At 44.0% G+C, this 18,819-nt stretch overlaps 1 pseudogene; it reads right to left on the bottom strand.

Moving 5' to 3' along the window:
- Positions 1-1,694: 1,694 nt before the first annotated feature.
- Positions 1,695-1,813, bottom strand: LOC126417645 (5S ribosomal RNA; annotated as a pseudogene).
- Between the last annotated feature and the right edge of the window lie 17,006 nt (positions 1,814-18,819).

Raw genomic sequence — 18,819 nt, 5'->3', positions numbered from 1 at the left:
AATAATATTCAAAAGTCATCATACATATAACACTTCATGATATACAGTATTACAAATTTACTCTTTCTGATGGACACACGACCAGATCGTCCGCTCTCAAAATTCTACCATCTCTGTCCCCACATCCACCACTGCTGGCGGCTCACCTCCAACAGCCCACCGAGCGAGGTGGCGCAGTGGTTAGACACTGGACTCGCATTCGGGAGGACGACGGTTCGATCCCGCGTCCGGCCATCCTGATTTAGGTTTTCCGTGATTTCCCTAAATCACTCCAGGCAAATGCCGGGATGGTTCCTCTGAAAGGGCACGGCCGACTTCCTTCCCCATCCTTCCCTAATCCGATGAGACCGATGACCACGCTGTCTGGTCTCCTTCCCCAAACCAACCAACCAACCAATCCAACAGCCCAACGATACGCGCTGTTCACATCCAACTGCCCAACACTATAATATCAAATATTCCAACAATGCCAACCAGACACAGACTGCACAAAGCACAGTCAGTGATTTTCATACAGAGCGCTACGTGGCGTTACCAGCATAAAAACCTAAACAGCCTACTTGCAACTTTTTGTCTAATATAGGCGTTTCACCAGGCAACATCGATCAACTGCTGTTTGTGTACGAGACATCGGTTGGAAACTTTCCTCATGTCAGCACGTTGTAGGTGTCGCCACCGGCACCAACCTTGTGTGAATGCTCTAATAAGCTAATCATTTGTATATCACAGCATCTTCTTCCTGTAGGTTAAATTTCGCGTCTGTAACACGTCATCTTCATGATGGAGCAATTTTAATGGCCAGTAGTGAACATCCGTACTGTAATCATACGACATATTACAGCCTAAATATCTAAAATGTTAAATCTGCTGTAAAACTTTTTCATCAAAAATAATCTTTACTCTTATTAGGTGTTTGAACCTGAATGCCATGGTTACTGATATTGAGGAAGTTATTTTAAAATTGTCTTCTTTAAAAATTTTGTGTAATAAATAGATAGCTCTTCGACGATTATCGTCCGTCTTTTCGATAATCGCTAAATAATCAGCAAATGCTAGCGGATTTGAAGTGGTTCTTCCTAAAATAATTTCAGGTAGCGCCTAATCGTTACATCTACGTAGGATATCGTCCTTATAAATGCTAAAAAGCATTGTTATACTTCGTGATTAACAGCTATTTTTCACTCCATGTAATTGGGTAAATTGAGTTTTAAGCAGATGCCATTATATAAACTGTCTATAAACTTTACTATGAGTTGAGGGTAGCACCATTCACTCAATATGTCTCTCAATTCGCATATGTCTACCTTATCGAGGACCTTCTCTAGGTATACAAATACCACATGGGTGGGGAAATTGTATTCCCTTTATTTCTCAGTTAACTGTTTCATTGTAAATACATTGTAAATACGTTCACTACTTTTTCGAAAACTATTCTGCTCTTCTTGCAAGAGTTACTCTACTAATGGCTGTAATCGGTTATTTAATATACTAGCATATAGCTCATAAAGCCACAAGTGGCCCAATGGTACCATCCGACCGCCGTGTCATCTTCAGATGAGGATGCGAATTGGAGGGGCGTGTGGTCAGCACACCGCTCTCCTGGTCGTTATGATGGTTTTCTTTGACCAGAGCCGCTACTGTTCGGTCGAGTAGCTCCTCAATTAGCATGACGAGGTTGAGTGCACCGCGAAAAATGGCAACAGCGCACGGCGGACCCGGATGGTCTCCTATCCAAGTGCCGCCCACGCCCAACAGCGCTTAACTTCGGTGATCTGACGAGAACCGATGTATCCACTGCGGTAAGGCGGTTGCCCCATATAGCTTATAGGTTGAATTTAATATGCTTGGACCTCTGTAACTTGTGGATTTATTTCTTTCAAATGGTTCAAATGGCTCTGAGCACTATGGGACTCAACTGCTGTGGTCATAAGTCCCCTAGAACTTAGAACTACTTAAACCTAACTAACCTAAGGACAGCACACAACACCCAGCCATCACGAGGCAGAGAAAATCCCTGACCCCGCCGGGAATCGAACCCGGGAACCCGGGCGTGGGAAGCGAGAACGCTACCGCACGACCACGAGATGCGGGCTTGTTTCTTTCCCCTATCTTAAATGCAGAAGAGACAGTGGCAATTAATCACGTGTCAGAGATCCTCCGTATAATTCATCAGGCAAATGAAATGAAATGAGCGTATGGCTTCAGTGGCCCGAAGTTACAAGGCGGGAAGTTCGGCCGCCAAGAGCAAGTTTTATTGAGTGCGACGCGACAATGGGCGACTTGCGCGTCGACAATGGGGATGAAATGATGATAAGGACAGCACAACATCCAGTCCCTGAGGGAAGAAAATCTCCCACCCCAGATGGGGAATCGAACCAGGGCCACCGTGTGTGGCGTTCCAACGCGCTGACCGTGCAACTAGTGGGGCAGACATCCATCAAGTGTTTAATAGATGAGGAAGGCGGAGTTTGAGTAAAATTTCTCCGTTCTCGATGAGTTCTGTATTTATGCCCTTTGTTCACAGTGACCTTTTAGTCTTTCGTTTTATTACTACCTCCTTCTCTCTAAAGTTGTTGTTGTTGTTGTGGTCTTCAGTCCTGAGACTGGTTTGATGCAGCTCTCCATGCCACTCTATCCTGTGCAAGCTTCTTCATCTCCCAGTACTTACTGCAACCTACATCCTTCTGAATCTGCTTAGTGTATTCATCTCTTGGTCTCCCTCTACGATTTTTACCCTCCACGCTGCCCTCCAACGCTAAATTTGTGATCCCTTGATGCCTCAAAACATGTCCTACCAACCGGCCCCTTCTTCTTGTCAAGTTGTGCCACAAACTTCTCTTTTCCCCAATCCTATTCAATACCTCCTCATTAGTTAGGTGATCTACCCTCCTTATCTTCAGCATTCTTCTGTAGCAGCACATTTCGAAAGCTTCTATTCTCTTCTTGTCCAAACTAGTTATCGTCCATGTTTCACTTCCATACATGGCTACACTCCATACAAATACTTTCAGAAACGACTTACTGACACTTAAATCTATACTCGATGTTAGCAAATTTCTATTCTTCAGAAACGATTTCCTTGCCATTGCCAGTCTACATTTTATATCCTCTCTACTTCGACCATCATTTGTTATTTTACTCCCTAAATAGCAAAACTCCTTTACTACTTTAAGTGTCTCATTTCCTAATCTAATTCCCTCAGGATCACCCGATTTAATTTGACTACATTCCATTATCATCGTTTTGCTTTTGTTGATGTTCATCTTATATCCTCCTTTCAAGACACTGTCCATTCCGTTCAACTGCTCTTCCAAGTCCTTTGCTGTCTCTGACAGAATTGCAATGTCATCGGCGAACCTCAAAGTTTTTACTTCTTCTCCATGAATTTTAATACCTATTCCGAATTTTTCTTTTGTTTCCTTTACTGCTTGCTCAATATACAGATTGAATAACATCGGGGAGAGGCTACAACCCTGTCTCACTCATTTCCCAACCACTGCTCCCCTTTCATGCGCCTCGACTCTTATAACTGCCATCTGGTTTCTGTACAAATTGTAAATAGCCTTTCGCTCCCTGTATTTTACCCCTGCCACATTTAGAATTTGAAAGAGAGTATTCCAGTTAACATTGTCAAAAACTTTCTCTAAGTCTACAAATGCTAGAAACGTAGGTTTGCCTTTTCTTAATCTTTCTTCTAAGATATGTCGTAAGGTTAGTATTGCCTCACGTGTTCCAACATTTCTACGGAATCCAAACTGATCTTCCCCAGTTTTTCCATTCGTCTGTAAAGAATTCGCGTTAGTATTTTGTAGCTGTGACTTACTAAACTGATAGTTCGGTAATTTTCACATCTGTCAACACCTGCTTTCTTTGGGATTGGAATTATTATATTCTTCTTGAAGTCTGAGGGTATTTCGCCTGTCTCATACATCTTGCTCACCAGATGGTAGAGTTTTGTCATGACTGGCTCTCCCAAGGCCACCAGTAGTTTTAATGGAATGTTGTCTACTCCCGGGGCCTTGTTTCGACTCAGGTCTTTCATTGCTCTGTCAAACTCTTCACGCAGTACCTTATCTCCCATTTCGTCTTCATCTGCATCCTCTTCCATTTCCATAATATTGTCCTCAAGTACATTGCCCTTGTATAAACCCTCTATATACTCCTTCCACCTTTCTGCCTTCCCTTCTTTGCTTAGAACTGGGTTGCCATCTGAGCTCTTGATATTCATACAAGTGGTTCTCTTCTCTCCAAAGGTGTCTTTAATTTTCCTGTAGGCAGTATCTATCTTACCCCTAGTGAGACAAGCCTCTACATCCTTACATCTGTCCTCTAGCCATCCCTGCTTAGCCATTTTGCACTTCCTGTCGATCTCATTTTTGAGGCGTTTGTATTCCTTTTTGCCTGCTTCATTTACTGCATTTTTATATTTTCTCCTTTCATCAATTAAATTCAATATTTCTTCTGTTACCCAAGGATTTCTTCTAACGCTCTTCTTTTTACCTACTTGATCGTCTGCTGCCTTTACTACTTCATCCCTCAGAGCTACCCATTCTTCTTCTACTGTATTTCTTTGCCCCATTCCTTTCAATTGTTCCCTTATGCTCTCCCTGTAACTCTGTACAACCTCTGGTTCTTTCAGTTTATCCAGGTCCCATCTCCTTAAATTCCCACCTTTTTGCAGTTTCTTCAGTTTCAATCTGCAGTTCATAACCAATAGATTGTGGTCAGAATCCACATCTGCCCCTGGAAATGTCTTACAATTTAAAACCTGGTTCCTAAATCTCTGTCTTACCATTATATAATCTATCTGATACCTTTTAGTATCTCCAGGATTCTTCCAGGTATACAACCTTCTTTTATGATTCTTGAACCAAGTGTTAGCTATGATTAAGTTATGCTCTGTGCAAAATTCTACAAGGCGGCTTCCTCTTTCATTTCTTCCCCCCAATCCATATTCACCTACTATATTTCCTTCTCTCCCTTTTCCTACTGACGAATTCCAGTCACCCATGACTATTAAATTTTCATCTCCCTTCACTATCTGAATAATTTCTTTTATCTCGTCATACATTTCATCCATTTCTTCATTATCTGCTGAGCTAGTTGGCATATAAACTTGTACTACTGTAGTAGGCAAGGGCTTTGTGTCTATCTTGGCCACAATAATGCGTTCACTATGCTGTTTGTAGTAGCTAACCCGCACTCCTATTTTTTTATTCATTATTAAACCTACTCCTGCATTACCCCTATTTGATTCTGTATTTATAACCCTGTAATCACCTGACCAAAAGTCTTGTTTCTCCTGCCACCGAACTTCACTAATTCCCACTATATCTAACTTTAACCTATCCATTTCCCTTTTTAAATTTTCTAACCTACCTGCCCGATTAAGGAATCTGACATCCGCTCAGATCCGTAGAACGCCAGTTTTCTTTCTTTCTAAAGTAAGCAAGTCAATATCTGGCCACATCTTCAGGATTAATAGAATTGTCGCTTTGGGATTAAACCAAACACTTCGCAATGCTCAATGTATTCGCCATGTGCTATCACATATATTCATGTACTGTCTCTTTTAGGTTTATTCAAATATTTCAATAATTTACAAGCGAAGTCTTGTCTCCCACATACGCCATGTTCCACCCGTACGTTTGCTCTTCTTGTTAGAGATTTTACAGAATTTCTAGCAAGTATCTAATATTGTCTAGCTTGATCCTCTTCCAGCAGTAGGTACGTTTACACGCTGTTTGCTTATCTCGGAGAGCCTTTTCTGTTTCGTCGTACCATATTCCAAAACTTCTTTTTCGTTTCCAGGTTGTTTGTTTGCTCCGTACTTCATGTGCTGCTCTCTCCTAAGAGTTCTTTTTCCCTTGCCATTTTTCTTTAGTATCCTCCATTGCATCTGTAAACTGACTAGAGCTGCTCATTTTCTATTATCTACCACATTGTCTATAATTGATCTAGAACTTATTGATCTAGAACTTCCCTTTACCTATAGAATATATCAGTTATCTTAAAGATTATATGTGTACAGTTCTCGCATCTTCTCGCCAGTCCACAGTGACATTCATCGCGCAAGGCCAAAGTGTTACAAAAGTCACGTATTTTTCCCATAGAATGCCTGGTGTATGTGTGTGTGTGTGTGTGTGTGTGTGTGTGTGTGTGTGTGTGTGTGTGTGTGGAGGGGGGGGGGATTGCGGGGTGGTGGGTGTGGGAGGGAGGGAAGATTGACATTGTCATCGCCGGATAACATTTAAAAAAATATTGAACACGTATTTTTTCCGCTTATTAATCAGATGCGTAGTTTTTGAGATATTTCGTCATCTCAAGATGAAAAAAACCCACCCTGTATAACAATCAACTTACTAGTTTGGTTATAGGTACATAGTGCCCATCAGCTTTCCTCACTAGTCTTCTACCTCTGTGGAATATAAGTTATAGGGCTGTGGACATTCAAGGTGGTGGAATGCTTGAAATCGAACATCAGTTCAACAACTCGGTAACACTACACTTTCGCTATTGCTAGTAGGGCCCTTTAGATTTGTAAAAGTCTGTGCCATTTGTGTAGGATCTATTTTGACGAAACCTCAGTGTTGTTCAAATTATATATTTAGAATACAATGTTGGCCCAATCGACTATTTCGTAATCTCCGAGATGAATGAATTAGCAATTACATATAGCCTACCAAACTCTACTGTCGCAGAATAATTACTTACACAGCTCACTTGTATATTTCATATTGATATCGTGTATGTAAATTCTGAATGTGTTTTAGGTACACTGCGCCTAATCAGCTCGATTTAAACTGTGTGAAGTTAATAACTGCAGTCTGATTGCCCTATTCACGAACGATGCGTTGCGGTGTTATGGCTACTGTTTACACTGAAATTTTATTGTACACGTTTGCACGAATATGGACTGTGTGCGCTGAGACGATTGCGTGAGTGAACGTATCACTGTTTTCTCTTTCCAGGGCTTGATGTTTAAACAGCGTCTTGAATAAGGCGTTACGTCCGGGTGTTGTGAGGTCGTTGAGTTGTAATTTTGGTCTATGTGTGCAGTAATTCGTGCAATAGTTTTCTTGAAATAATCATAAATTTCAACGGGAATCCGTGTTTCTATACTGCCCATACGCAATCAGAAGTTGCTGGTTGAAATGCACTGCGTTAAAAATAAAAGAGTTGTCTGATTTAATCCTGTGGACAACTACATTTCTCAGAATGTGAAAGGAGTTCACGCAACGAGAGAAAATAGCTAAAAGACAGTACGACATCACAAGGTGTCAAGACAGCGTTTACCGAGCAAATATCGGTACAGGACCCTTCTCTGATAGATGTCAGGAGGGAAAGATAACCGCCTCAAATCATACACCTTCTCTTGCTAAGACACTGTTAAGAATTTTTGATCATAGTTTCAACATTTAGAAAATTTAGGAACGGACACCTAACGTCTGTGATATACCCTGATGAAAAAAATTTTCTATAAGAAACAAGGAGCTGTAAATGGCTATGTGGGCAGTTATTATTTTACAACGAAGTACCTGACCTCGGCAGTCTCATATGGACTGCTCACTCGTTGAGGGATCGTTTGCAGCTGGTGTGCCGGTTGCACAAATGAAACTCGGTTTAGCTTGTTTCAATTTGTATTTGCATTAGCCCTAAACCTCCAATCATAGAAACCGTGTCAATTACAATAAATCCATTACATGTGGCGGCTTGATGGTGTATTTGCTTAAGTTCTGTGCAGTTATTCCTGGAACTGTAACCACGCTCGTTTATGGAGACAACATTATCAACACGTGTTAATATCCTGTTACGAACGAAAATGTATAACGGTCTTATCGCATCTGATGACTATGTCAGTAGCACAGGACTACTTAAATAGCAAGATAGTTCTGCCACAGAAGGCTATGTTGAACTACCGTCCCGAATCCCATAACGCACTTTTACCGTGGGATATCCAAAATGGCTCTGAGCACTATGGGACTCAACATCTTAGGTCATAAGTCCCCTAGCACTTGGAACTACTTAAACCTAACTAACCTAAGGACATCACACACACCCATGCCCGAGGCAGGATTCGAACCTGCGACCGTAGCAGCCTCGCGGTTCCGGACTGCAGCGCCAGAACCGCACGGCCACCGCAGCCGGCGGGGATATCCAGATACTTTTTGCGATGAGGAGATTTGCGTTAAGAACACAATTCCCTTCCCACAGAACGCTAATGTATTAGACCTACCATCATCTGAACCACAGATAGCTGCGAGTGGACTCAGCTCTGTTGTTTCTTACGCATTGCAAACTCGCCTGTTTTCTACAGTTGAAAAATATCTGGTGCCTTTAGTTTAGCGCTAATTAATGACGTCTCCACGTACCAGCTGATTACAATTACTGATTATGTTACTGAACACTTTGGACAGTTCTCCATTCTCTGTTAGTAATGTGTACCATTCATTCAACTCTGGGTCGGTGCAGAATCATTTTTCAGTTATCTCTAGAAAACTTGATTCCGGTTCACATCGCTAGCAAACACAAGTTGAATCTTAAGCAAGGGAACGAAGTTCAGGAGGTGGTTCGTGACACATAAGGTAACAGAAAGGTCACGCTAACATGTATCCGAAAGTGGGTAATGAGACTGCAATAAAACATTTAATGCTGGTACATTACATTTCACGTTACATGTCATTAGTCTCATGCATGTTAATAAAGATGTTCAGTGTGGTCGCCATAGGTGCACTGCAGGCGTTCTCATGTCTTATGACGAATTACATCTTGTGTTTCGAATACATAGAGCCAAACAGCGTCACACACTTGATAAATACGCTATTGGAGTTTATGAACGTTAGTAGGTGCTTCATCATACGCAACAGTTTTCAGATTCGCCAACAAATAAAACTTAAGGGAGCCAAAGTCTGGCGATATAGATGACCAGGGGCAAGCGATTCCTCGTTCTATTCAACTTTTGCGGGAAAGATATTGTTAACGTGTTGAAGAACAGTGAAACGGAAATGAGCTGATACATTCTCCTTCATGAACGTTTCTTGCGGTATTAATAAAGGCCGGCCTCGGTGGTATAGTGGTTCTAGGCGCGCAGTCCGGAGCCGCGGGACTGCTACGGTCGCAGGTTCGAATCCTGCCTCGGGCATGGATGTGTGTGATGTTCTTAGGTTAGTTAGGTTTAAGTAGTTCTAAGTTCTAGGGGACTGATGACCACAGAAGTTAAGTCCCATAGTGCTCAGAGCCATTTGAACCATTTTTTATTAATAAATGCACGTATAAGTAGACAGGCGTCATTAATCCCATCAAGCTGTATAGGCAACGCTGCCGTGTGGAATATTCCATGCTTACAGTACACTGTCATAGAATGGGTTCCGGGGTTAGTTTCAATAGCGTGTAGAGCTTGTTGTTCCAATGCCTGTGTAAAAACACCCCTCGACTGCCCAGATTGTTCATCTCTCTGAAATGACCCAAACTCGAAAAGGGGATACAAATTTTATTCTGCGCCGCGGAAAGTTTCGACGCTCTAGTTGTGAATGTCTGAAGTTGTATTTCTACCACAGCCAGACGCCAGCCCAGCCGATGTGTTAACCAAGTAAGTCACTGGACACTATTGTCGCATTATGGCGAAATTCTCCTGGCACATTTGAGTTTGCGACACTGGTTAAGGGCTGAGCGCATGGAACAGCTAAGATGGTGTGACGAAGAAAGAGTAATTGCTTTTGCTATCGAACAACTCACACGTCATAAATTTAACCAGATCTAGCAATCCATGCTTGGGACAGAGCGCGCCAGGAGAATCTGACACAAGTAATAGCAAGTGAACATACTTGTCCCGCACCAGGTGGACTATACGAGACGCGTAGCTATCCAGGGTGGTCCATTGATGGTGACCGGGCCAAATATCTCATCAAACGAAAAAACTACAAAGAACGAAACTCGTCTAGCTTCAAGGGGGAAACCAGATGGCGCTATGGTTGGCCCGCTAGATGGCGCTGCCATAGGTCGAACGGATATCAACTGCGATTTTTGAAATAGAAAACCCCATTTTTTATTACAAATTCGTGTAGTACGTAAAGAAATACACTCCTGGAAATGGAAAAAAGAACACATTGACACCGGTGTGTCAGACCTACCATACTTGCTCCGGACACTGCGAGAGGGCTGTACAAGCAATGATCACACGCACGGCACAGCGGACACACCAGGAACCGCGGTGTTGGCCGTCGAATGGCGCTAGCTGCGCAGCATTTGTGCACCGCCGCCGTCAGTGTCAGCCAGTTTGCCGTAGCATACGGAGCTCCATCGCAGTCTTTAACACTCGTAGCATGCCGCGACAGCGTGGACGTGAACCGTATGTGCAGTTGACGGACTTTGAGCGAGGGCGTATAGTGGGCATGCGGGAGGCCGGGTGGACGTACCGCCGAATTGCTCAACACGTGGGGCGTGAGGTCTCCACAGTACATCGATGTTGTCGCCAGTGGTCGGCGGAAGGTGCACGTGCCCGTCGACCTGGGACCGGACCGCAGCGACGCACGGATGCACGCCAAGACCGTAGGATTCTACGCAGTGCCGTAGGGGACCGCACCGCCACTTCCCAGCAAATTAGGGACACTGTTGCTCCTGGGGTATCGGCGAGGACCATTCGCAACCGTCTCCATGAAGCTGGGCTACGGTCCCGCACACCGTTAGGCCGTCTTCCGCTCACGCCCCAACATCGTGCAGCCCGCCTCCAGTGGTGTCGCGACAGGCGTGAATGGAGGGACGAATGGAGACGTGTCGTCTTCAGCGATGAGAGTCGCTTCTGCCTTGGTGCCAATGATGGTCGTACGCGTGTTTGGCGCCGTGCAGGTGAGCGCCACAATCAGGACTGCATACGACCGAGGCACACAGGGCCAACACCCGGCATCATGGTGTGGGGAGCGATCTCCTACACTGGCCGTACACCACTGGTGATCGTCGAGGGGACAGTGATTAGTGCACGGTACATCCAAACCGTCATCGAATCCATCGTTCTACCATTCCTAGACCGGCAAGGGAACTTGCTGTTCCAACAGGACAATGCACGTCCGCATGTATCCCGTGCCACCCAACGCGCTCTAGAAGGTGCAAGTCAACTACCCTGGCCAGCAAGATCTCCGGATCTGTCCCCCATTGAGCATGTTTGGGATTGGATGAAGCGTCGTCTCACGCGGTCTGCACGTCCAGCACGAACGCTGGTCCAACTGAGGCGCCAGGTGGAAATGGCATGGCAAGCCGTTCCACAGGACTACATCCAGCATCTCTACGATCGTCTCCATGGGAGAATAGCAGCCTGCATTGCTGCGAAAGTTGGATATACACTGTACTAGTGCCGACATTGTGCATGCTCTGTTGCCTGTGTCTATGTGCCTGTGGTTCTGTCAGTGTGATCATGTGATGTATCTGACCCCAGGAATGTGTCAATAAAGTTTCCCCTTCCTGGGACAATGAATTCACGGTGTTCTTATTTCAATTTCCAGGAGTGTATGAATGTCTTAGTTGGACCACTTGTTTCGCTTTGTGATAGATGGCGCTGTAATAATCACAAACGTATAAGTGCGGACGGTATTTGCATCGTAATACATTATCGTGTTGAAATGTACCGTTTACCAACTGCGTATCCCACGTCTGGCCTTCCTGATTTAGGTTTTCCGTGATTTCCCTAAATCGCTCCAGGCAAATACCGACTTCCTTCCCCGTCCTTCCCTAATCCGATCAGACCGATGACATCGCTGTCTGGTCTCCTTCCCCAAAACAACCCAACCCCAACCAACTGCGTAAAAGGTCAGTATCGTGTTGATGTACGGTTATTGTGATCAAATTGCCCAACGGGCTTGTGCTATGTATGCTGCTCGGTAACCTGGACGACATCATCCAAGTGTCCGTACCGTTGACAGGATAGTGACGTTATTTAAGGAAACAGCGAGTGTTCAGCCATATGTGAAACGTCAGCCTCGACCTGCAACAAATGATGATGTCCAAGTAGGTGTTTTAGCTGCTGTCGCGGCTAATCCGCACAGCAGAAGCAGACAAATTGCGCGAGAATCGGGAATCTCAAAAACGTCGGTGTTGAGAATGCTACATCTACATCGATTGCACCCGTACCATATTTCTATGCACCAGGAATTGTATGGCGACAACTTCGAACGTCGTGTACAGTTCTCCCACTGGGCACAAGAGAAATTACGGGACGATGACAGATTTTTTTGCACGCGTTCTATTTAGCGACGAAGCGTCATTCACCAACAGCGGTAACGTAAACCGGCATACTATGCTCTATTGGGCAACTGAAAATCCACGATGGCTGCGACAAGTGGAACATCAGCGACCTTGGCGGGTTAATGTATGGTGCGGCATTATGGGAGGAAGGATAATTGGCCCCCATTTTATCGATAGCAGTGTAAATGGTGCAATTTATGCTGATTTCCTACGTAATGTTCTACCGATGTTACTACAAGATGATTCACTGCATGACAGAATGGCGATGTACTTCCAACATGATAGACGTCCGGCACAGAGCTCGCGTGCGGTTGAAGCGGTATTGAATAGCATATTTCATGACAGGTGGATTGGTCGTCGAAGCACCATACATACCATGGCCCACATGGTTCGCCGGCGTGATCCAACGACAACGCTTGCCAACATGCGTCAGCGCATTGTGGATGCATGTGCAAACAGTACGGAAGGCGAACTACTAGGTGTTGAGAGGAATGTCGTTACACGGATTGCCAAATGCATTGAGGCTGACGGACATCATTTTGAGCATTTATTGCATTAATGTGGTATTTACAGGTAATTACGCTGTAACAGCATGCGTTCTCAGAAATGATAAGTTCACAAAGGTACATGTATCACATTGGCACAATCGAATAAAATGTTCGAACGTACCTACGTTCTGTATTTTAATTTTAAAAAACCTACCTGTTACCAACTGTTCGTCTAACATTGTGAGAGATATGTTTGTCACTATTACAGCACCATCTATCACAAAGCGAAAAAAAGTGGTCCTCACACTTATTTACGTACTAAACGAATATGTAATAAAAAATGTGGGTTCCTATTTAAGAAACGCAGTTGATATCCGTTTGACCTATGCCAGCGCAATCTAGCGGGCCAACCACAGCGCCATCTGGTTTCCGCCTTCAAGCTAGACAAGTTTCTTTCTTTTTTAGTTTTTTTCGTTTGTCGCTTATTTCGTGAGATATTTGGCCCGGTCACCATCAATGGACCACCCTGTATAATCGGGTCTAGGACCTCAAAGCTTCCATTCTGACTTGAACGGGAAAGAATGACGGGCCTTTGAGTTTCAGAGAAACCACGTCTCACCCTTGGTGATGAAGACCGGCTGACTACCTGCCGCTGAATGACTCAGCGATGAGGGGAGCTTGTTTACGGCAAGAAACAGACCTCTGAGGAACTGTGGGCGATGGACTGCCAGCAGTGTACGATCCACCTGAGGGAGGCGAGCCCTCGTTGCCTTCCAGCCACCTAGATGTCATCGGCCATCCTCCTGCGGTCCATCACCGGATGGGGGACTGGAGCGTTGCTGATCGGCAACGGACATCTGCTGTCGGATACTGTACACATGGGAACCACGAGGAAGTGCAGGGGCACGTTACTGACAAGGCTCCAGGGGACCTGGAGGACAGCCCTAGTTCTTCACCGCTGGTGGCTGGCACTGCGTCATCTAGTGGTGAGTCGCTCGGGATAGCTGTAGCTGTCGCCCACGTCCCGGGACACCGGACGTCACCGCCGGATCGGTCAGTCAGCGTATTCCGCGATCTGCTGCGTTTGCAAGCTCACAATACGGCCGTGGGGACGGCCGCATAGCTGTATAGGACTACTTGAATAACGCCTGTCAGTACAACCACTGAGAGAAAAATCTTCGCCGCGCGGAATTAGCCGAGGGGTCTAAGGCGCTGCAGTCGTGGACTGTGCAGCTGGTTCCGGCGGAGGTTCGAGTCCTCCCTCGGGCATGGGTGTGTGTGTTTGTCCTTAGGATAATTTAGGTTAAGTAGTGTGTCAGCTTAGGGACTGATGACCTTAGCAGTTAAGTCCCATAAGATTTCACACACATTTGAACATTTTTAGATAAATCTTCTCGGTTTGACTGCCGAGTCAATGCGTACTTTTCCGGCAACGTTTCAGCCAGTTTCTCATTTCGCCTGAAGATGACAAGTAATAAACTTGCTGAAACGTTGCCGGAAAACGACGCATAGACTAAGCTGTCAACGCGAGAAGATTTTATCATCGAGATTCACCGAGAAAGCCTGCATTCTCATATCATTGCCATTGTTCGACTGTTCGCTCCAGCGTAAATCTCCCCTCTGCCTTACCATTCCTCCAGCCCATTCAGACACACAGAGTTGGTTGGAGTTGCTTATCTGGGTAAGTGGCTTTGTAAATCCGTGCGCCATCCCGACCACTCCCTCACGCTTCACTGTAGAGAAAACAAACTCGGCTTCCTTCTGGACTGAATAATGCTTCGATTAAGCTGTAATAACACAACCTGAAACACAAAACCATCTCCGTTGACAAATATGCATTCATTAAATAAGGAACTAAATTATGTATTGTATAATGTAATATTCGGCATTAATTGTAGTATTGCAGACTCACAATCCATTGAGTGCATATGTTGGTACGAACTTTATTGTTGCCACGTTTCCTGCTAAGAAACACCTAACGTTTGTCCTGTTACTTAATATTCACCATGCTGGTATGAAATCGTCGATAAATTCTATCACTATGCCTTCGGTTGCAATATTCAGTTAGTAGTTTCTTTACAGGCAGCATTATCAACTGATATTAGTCTTTGGGTAGCATGAGACAATGCAACGACAACTATAATTGCTATGGAAAAGGTAAACACGTAAAACTGCATAATTAATATGGCAATGCGTTATGATCTATCACTGCTTTATATGCGTCGTAAAGGACTATATAAAGAGACATTATTACAAGTAGTTTTCGCAACTGGAGGATTGTACAGTTTCAACCGACGCGTCTTTTCCGGCCTGTATATGGGCTATCCAGCTTCCCTCTCCACCCCTTGCATCGCAAAAAATCTAAACTAAATTTAACGTGTCTTATGTCTTCTATTGAAATCGTCGTAAAATGATTCTAGGTATGTGCATTCGTAATTATCCAAATGGAAATCACGTGGCTGGTTTTGGAATAGCTACCACGGACCAATAATTCAGCTGCTCTATAACATTAGACAAGTTACGATTTTATGGGCCCATTGTGGCATACCGTCACCATTCTACTATCTCCCATCTCTGACCATACCATCATGCCCGTGTCGATCAGACAGTTTCTTCACAACACGTTTTCTGTCGAATCTCAAACATGATTTGCCTTGCATATGATTACGAAAGATAACTACGCCGTCTAGTACACTATACTTAAATTAAGTGAAAGGAAGTTACAAGACTGATAGCTCTGACAGTGTCTCAAAGAGTGTACCGTATTAGCCATGAAAGGGAACACATTATCTACTCCAGAACTCATGGGAAGAATTTTATTTTCTTGTATTCGGTACCGCAACACTGCAATTTTGTTCCGAAAAGAACAGACAAATATTAAGGTGTCAGGTACGTGTCGCTAATGGCTCACTTTCAGTACTTATGCAAGAACAATGTAATAGCTAACCCAAAAACACTAGAAAAATGTAATTTTAGTAATATGAGTACTATGAAAATTACATCGAAACCAAACCAATACATGGACACAAAACTTCATGTGTGAAGTATGTTAATTATACTCTGTATATTTATTTAGTCTGAATTGAAGGTGGCATCAGTTTAATTGGCATCACTTTAAAAATGACAAAACTTGTAACAGACTTCTATGTGGAATATTTCGAATGTATTTTCAGTACATACAATTAAATCATAAAAGTTAAGAGACTGTTTAACTGTAGTAAGCAGGAAGCTGGAAACATGACTAAATAACGAACTGGTAAATGAAGCTGGAGATACGCTACAGAACAATGAAATACCTTTTATCAGTAACACAGTATTCATTTGTTTGCTGGTACTACTCATGCCGTTCGTCAGTGGAAATTGAATTCGTTTTTAGAGTTTGTTGCAGTAATTAACTTACCTAGCAATTTACTCTTCTTCAGGAGTAAGCGCAGTTTTAATTAGGCGAAATCACGTGCTGCATGATTTTTATTGCCAAGTACACTGGAACCTGTTTGCGTAGTTCTCGGGTATCCATACGGTAGCAGTCGTTTACGAAACATAGTATTTCGACAGAGTACGTTGCTGTCATCATCAGAGTGACACTTCTAAAAAGAGCGTCTATAGTCTTGTCGCTCCTAACCTTTTCCCTTTCTGCCTAGCAGCATGCCGTGTCGGGTGCATTGGTGATGGGTGGTGGTCGTGGTGGTGGTGGTGGTAGTGGTGGTGGTGGTGGTAGTGGTTCAAAAATGGCTCTGAGCACTATGGGACTTAACGTCTATGGTCATCAGTCCCCTAGAACTTAGAACTACTTAAACATAACTAAGCTAAGGACAACACACAACACCCAGTCAACAAGAGGCAGAGGAAATCCCTGACACCACCGGTAATCGAACCCTGGAACCCGGGCGTGGGAAGCGAGAACGCTACCGCACGACCACGAGCTGCGGAGTTGTAGTGGTGGCAGAGGGAGGGGATCAGTGGGGTCTGGGGGAGGGGAGTGGGATGGGGTAACACGGGACGTGATCACTGAATCCTGGGATGAGCCCCGCTCACCTTAACTTTCTGCCGTCATCGTCGGGCGGGGCGTCATAGCTCTGCCTGAGCACTGGTTCCCACCCTTTACGGAGAGCGACTGCGCTGTCTCTGTTTCAGCAACCACCTTTAGAACACAACTTCAAGACGACGAAGTCTATCTTAGCATTTTGGTTTGCTCGTAACTTTAAGTGCTCTGTAGTTATGCAGTCCACCGTAAACGCAAATTGTGAAGTTTGGACGACTCAGTTGTAGCTTCTGTGCTCCTGGCATCTTCCTCCGCTTGTCCCACGCAGTGTGCCAGATGTACGCCTTAACATATTTACGTAGAATACGGTGGACACTCGACTGAAGTGTCCCAAGTCACCTTTCATTGTACGTAATAGCGTACGCTCTTTCGGAGGTGGACGGAAAAAGCATGGACGGAAAAAGCATTTAATTTTGTGCCGAGTCAATATTCTGCCGATTGTTGGGGCTGAACTCCTTCTTGATTCGCTTGAGGGAATGAGAAAGCGACTCGGCATTTACTGGCATGGTTACACACTGTTGTTAGATATCTGGCCACAAAGAATCAGCTTCCTCAGATTTTTCGCCACACCTACGTTCTGTTTCTTCATTTGTGACTACTGTGAACAAACGGATGGATTCACCATGGGGTACCCTCTGTCTCTGACTCTGGTATTCATGGAGGGTTGCGAAGACTAAACTCTGGCGCAAGCTGTACAGATGCACTCTTGCTTCTTCAGCTATCTTTAATGCTGTTGATCTGTGGTCTATGATCAGTTGCTGTTGATTTTATATTGAGGGTTTCTTGGTAAAGACTATCTGTTTGAAACTGAATACAAGCAATACTAGTTTTGGCAGACGCTCTTCACCTCAGTGTATTCGGGTATCATCTGTAACCCGAAATATATGTTCCATTTAGCACTTCCAGCTTACATATTCTGTTACTGCCCTTTGTAGTTACTAAAAATTATAACGTGCGCAGTGTAACGAAACATTAGCAGCTCCCCCTCCTCCCCCCCACCCCCAACTAATATTACTCCTGATAGAAATGACCGCGTTCGCACAAAAAAATTATATGACGAATAACTTATCTACCAAACTGAAGCACAATTTCGCAAAAGAATATTAAAAACAGAAGGTATCTTATGCATGTCTAATGAACAACATAAAGTTTTGACTGTTCCTAAATTTCATTGGTTATTCACTAACTCGTATTGAAACAGTTACTGAAATGTACCAAAACTGGTAAGTATGCTCCCACAGTGTCTTCCGAATACTGCAGTATGACGCGTTCCGAGACATAAACGAATTCTAGCCAGTCTGTCAGTTTCAAAGCTTTGACTTGATTTTAATTCTTCACCTGGGAAGACAACCTTCATTCTCATGACTAGTTGCAACCGACTGGGTTAGGGGCAGACACCATACGATGCGAACCTTTTACTAGCAAACTGCTGCAAAGAAAAGGCAAGTCGACGTTTAAGTTGAATAAATATGCTAAAGGAAGGAGTAACATCCACAAACACAACAACAAAGACGGAAATTGTTTGTCACAATGACAAAGTTCAAAATTACTCTTTCTTCTACATATTCTGAATCACAAGCTTACTGCCGAGGTGTCCTGCACCAAATGATCGATTACTAAAGGTATCACAATCTTTAACTAGAAGGTATGTGTAGCAAGACGTACTTTGGCGAAAATAAGCGTCACCTTACGTTGGTAGTTCGGAAGGATTTGATAACCAGTTTCAGAACAGGTATATCGGTCGAGGGAGATCCATTACATCGCCTGCCCGATCGCTAGATTTGAATGGGGAGAAATAAAATTCTTGGTGTATTCAACTCCAGTAGGCACTGTCGATATTTTGAAGAAGTGCATTAAAAACGGATATGACCAAATGAGGAGCACACCGGAGTTTTCCACAATGTACGGCGAAGTATGGCACGAAGTCTCATGGAATGCACGGAAACATGAAGTCACTTCGAGCATATTCTGTAAATGCAGATGTCTTTGGTATATGTATCATTTTCGTCCTGTCAATAATAAATCCATTGATATTCCACCAACTAACGATTTTCG

Source organism: Schistocerca serialis, chromosome 8, assembly GCF_023864345.2.
Source record: "Schistocerca serialis cubense isolate TAMUIC-IGC-003099 chromosome 8, iqSchSeri2.2, whole genome shotgun sequence".
Lineage (NCBI taxonomy): Eukaryota > Metazoa > Arthropoda > Insecta > Orthoptera > Acrididae > Schistocerca > Schistocerca serialis.
The sequence above is the reverse complement of the archived record's forward strand: the minus strand, read 5'-3'. Positions and strand labels throughout refer to the sequence as shown.